Below are 4,185 nucleotides of genomic sequence, written 5' to 3'. Positions count from 1 at the left end.
CCTTTGATCATTGATCCCATTGTATTGGTCATAATCACTTGCTTGCTGTTGATCAAAGCTAGAAGTGTACTGATAAGCATAACCATTTCTGTTACATCCATAAGAACTATTTTGCTGAAGAGATGGATGCTCATAAGCATAAGCATGTTGACCATAATAACCATTCTACTGCCAAGGTTCAATGGAATGATACTCTGCATTATGATATGGTACATCATATTTATAAGCATTAACATGTTGTCCAGATGTACTTGCATACTGCTCATATTCATTTGCATATTGTTGCTGTTCATATTCATAAGATGCATGTGGATCATAGTGTGTACCATCAGCATATACATGTTGTCCATAAGCATAAGCATTTGATCCAAGTGTACCATCAGCATATTGATGCTGGCCATGAGCATAAGCATTTGATTCAGGTCTTGCTATTTTTTCCATATATGCCTTTATAAGAGCAATACACTGTTCATTCGAAACTACAAGTTTGTCAACATTAGCTTGTGTTTGAAGCCAACGTTGTTCACTAAAGCTGGAACTATTGTTCTCAGCTGCCATTGCAGTCAAGTTGAAGAAATATGTTGTTCCTTGAAAAATAGAAGTCCAAATAAGGTGTATGATAGCTTGACTCGAAGGTTAGGATGTCTAGTATCAAGTAGAAATCCTGGTTTGAATTTAGGAGTAGCAATACCCCTCTCTGTTTAAGAATTTCCAGAATTGTCCACAGTAAACTGCTAGTGAACTGCCTACACAAAATTGGCTCTAATTTGAGAAATATGTGTCCAAATGAAGCATTTGATAACTTCGCTTGAAGCTTGTGATGCCCAGTATCCACTCCAAGTGTTCTTTTCTCGTTAGAATGAGTTGACAAATTTCAATAGCAAAATTACCAAATCTGTCCTGTTATTACAACACCCTGGCTGAAACAGAGCAACTCAAATGCCAATAAGCTAAAGCAAAGAAATTCTCCAAGTGTGGAAGAAAAGCATGTGGTATGGGAGGTTGAGCTGAAAGTTGCTCAACAACAGCACATGACACTTGTGACTGAGAAATCATTCTCACTCTCTGAAATCTCAAGGTCCCTTGAAACACATGATCTAGCTCAATTTGAAGCCTTGGGAGCTCTTGTTGTTACATGCTTTGTAAGCTCGGTCAACTTCACAGCAGCAGAGCAAGTCATGGATGTGCTTTGGAGTGTATGTAAACATAGGAGAAACCACCACTCAGATCAGACTTTTGGGTAAACAAACCTTCTATAAAAGTGAGAGTTGCAACATTGTCAGCATGGTCATTCCTTTTAACTATCATGCCTTCCAGTCAAATAGTAATCCATCACATGCCAGAGTGCATGTCAATCTTGTCATCATAGCTAGGACCTATTAAACATTGGGCACATGGTCATGGTCACCTGCTACACCTCTGTGACATTTTAGAACATAGTCTTAAGTATCTTCAGCAACCTTCTCAGTAGAAGGCTCTGTATCTGTATCTTTCAACAGGCCTCTGATTTTTACATCATAAAGAACTTCTTCCACCTTCTTCAGATCATATTTCATACCATCAAAACGTTTGCGCAAAGTATGTTCAAGATTTCTGTTATACGACCAATCTACAGATGCTGTAATGAAATCACCTCCAACTTCAAAATGTTGGGGCCTTATGAAAAGACTTCACTGCTGAGGCAACTTGTGGTCAAAGGATGAAACAGGGCTGCAAAAGAGTCTGTGTCTTCTTGAAGATGAGTCTTCAAAACACAACAGCACTTTAGCATAACTCTGCTCATTTGATTCACTGGTCTTCCAGTAGCATGCCTAAATATATATATCCTGAACTAGAATCAGAGTCATTATCTGCGATCCAGAAAGCCTCACATATGACCTCTTAGCACTTCATTGGCAAGTGTGAAATATCAAGCCTGAATGTATATACTACATTCAAGAGCAAAGCCCATGTTAACAATGTTGATGTGGTCTCATGCCCAGCAAAGAAGAAGGTCTTACAGTCATCAATAATATCGTCGATCCCTGTAGTCAATAATTTGTGAATCTTTCAAACTTCGCAGATCTCTTTCTGAGTTTTGCATCGATGAGAAGAAGTATGTTGTCAGCTTCTCGGGCATGTTGCAATTGAATGTGCTGACTGGTTTTGTACGGTCAATTGCATGGATTGATGAGCACAACAAGTGCTATTTCCCTTCAAAGGTTGTAGAGTGCCACTGTTACAACCTTTTGAAGAGTGCCACTATTACAACCTTTTGAACGAGTTGAAGCTTGGGTTTGCTGATGAAGACCACAAGTTCAATATCGAGCCATGTTCCGTCTCTGATCACGATGTCTCTGTTTCCTCCAGTGAACAATCTGAAGTGACTTCAGTGTCCAGAGTGCACTCAAACGCCGCATTCACATGCTTCTTGTGATTTTTCTCTGCTAGGCGAGAGGGCCAAGACCAGAGACAACAATCTGCTTGGTAAATTTGAGCTATCTGGCATACCCCCTGCCCCCCCGTGGCATCCCTCAAATTACTGTATGTTTCGACATTGATGCCAATGGCATCGTCAATGTCTCTGCAGAGGATAGGACCACTGGCCAGAAGAACAAAATAACCATCACGAATGACAAGGGGAGACTGAGCAAGGAGGAGATTGAGAAGATGGTGCAGGATGTAGAGAAGTACAAGTCTGAGGACGAGGAGCACAAGAAGAAAGTGGAATTGAAGAATTCCTTGGAGAACTATGCCTACAACATGAGGAACACCATCCGAGATGAGAAGATTGCTGGGAAGCTGGACGCTACAGACAAGAAGAAGATCGAGGATACTGCTCCAAAAATCACCTAGCCGAGGCAGATGAGTTTGAGGACAAGATGAAGGAGCTGAAGAGCGTGTGCAACCCCATCATCGCAAGGATGTATCAGGGAGGGGCTTCTCAACGTCAATCTATCACCCTCAGTGTAACAGACAATCCCCTGGCATGCTCAGTCCCTTGTACTTACCCTAAGGGATATCTTCCATGGCAGGCTATCTTCTCGTGCTTGACCAGAGAAAACCGAATTCTTGGCACTCAAAGCTTGTGCCCTGCTCAAGAGGCTCTATTCAAAGTGTTTGGCATGATTGTCGAGGCAGATGAGCAGGATGGGGCACCGCACACCCGCCATGATGCCTTCGAAGTCCGCTATGGAAAGGATGAAGTACAAGCCGAGGTTGCAGTGGAAGAAGCAGCCGGAGGATGCCTTCGAAGTCCGCTATGGAAAGGACGAAGTACAAGCCGAGGTTGAAGTGGAAGAAGCACCCGGAGGACTCTTTCATCCACTATTCAGAAAAATGCATGGAGCCTGGAGGAAGACATCTGCACTCTCGCATCAATGGAGGAAAACACAGCAAGGGCCGTAAAAGGAGGTGCGAAGGCCCGACGTGCTGATTTTCTGGACTTGCGAGGAGAAGGCGAGGGGCCTGAGATTGACAATATGATGAGTCTACGGGATGAGCTTGTGCAAGAAGATGTACCGAATGGAAGCTTAACGGAAGAACAGTATCATGAAGGAGGAGGATCAGGAGAGGAGGATGTGCTATTGGCCGAAATCTCAAGTAATTTTGGAGTAACTAAGGATGAAGCAGAAGAGGAAGAAAGAATGCCACACGCAGATAAAAAGGGGAATTAATCAACACATCAGGAGGCTATAATTCCTGACCAATTTGCTGCCAAATGCAAGCAGCTAAAGTCCTTGCTTTCCAAGCTTTACATCGATAGCAAAATGCAGAACGAACTAATTGCAGGCCTCTCCAGGTCAAGATCTCCTGCTTCTAGATGTCACACGCTTGAAAGAGAGCTTGGGAAGAGGAAAGGAAAGGCCTCTCTTCAAGAGTAACCCTAACTTAAGCCTTCCCTCACTGCTGTTACCACTCCTTTACCAAAATACCTTCAAAATTGGCTTGAGTTTGCAAAACGAGCTGCCATCTTTGTTTGTCTGCCTCCATTTTTTGGTCCAAGCTCCATTTAAGACTCCAAGAAAGGCTGCCATGGTCTATGTGGTCTTCATGAAAGCTGCCATTAATGCTCCTGCATGCAGTCCTTGTGGTCCAGAGGTGTAAACTCCCAAGAAAGCTGCCATTAATGCTTCTGCATGCAGTCCTTGTGGTCCAGAGATGCTTTGGAAACTCCCCTATTGCTCCCGTACTTGTGTACCTGTG

The 4,185-nt window shown here is 43.1% G+C and overlaps 1 pseudogene; it reads left to right on the top strand.

The window, feature by feature from the left end:
* The first annotated feature begins 302 nt into the window (after positions 1 to 302).
* LOC148019247 (heat shock 70 kDa protein pseudogene) lies at positions 303 to 3,272 on the top strand (annotated as a pseudogene).
* The last annotated feature ends 913 nt before the right edge of the window (positions 3,273 to 4,185 follow it).

The sequence above is a fragment of the Lygodium microphyllum genome, chromosome 20 (genome assembly GCF_053477565.2).
Source record: "Lygodium microphyllum isolate KBCC chromosome 20, Lygodium_microphyllum_v1.1.10, whole genome shotgun sequence".
NCBI lineage: Eukaryota > Viridiplantae > Streptophyta > Polypodiopsida > Schizaeales > Lygodiaceae > Lygodium > Lygodium microphyllum.
Note: the sequence above shows the minus strand (reverse complement) of the source record. Positions and strands in the feature narration are given on the sequence as shown.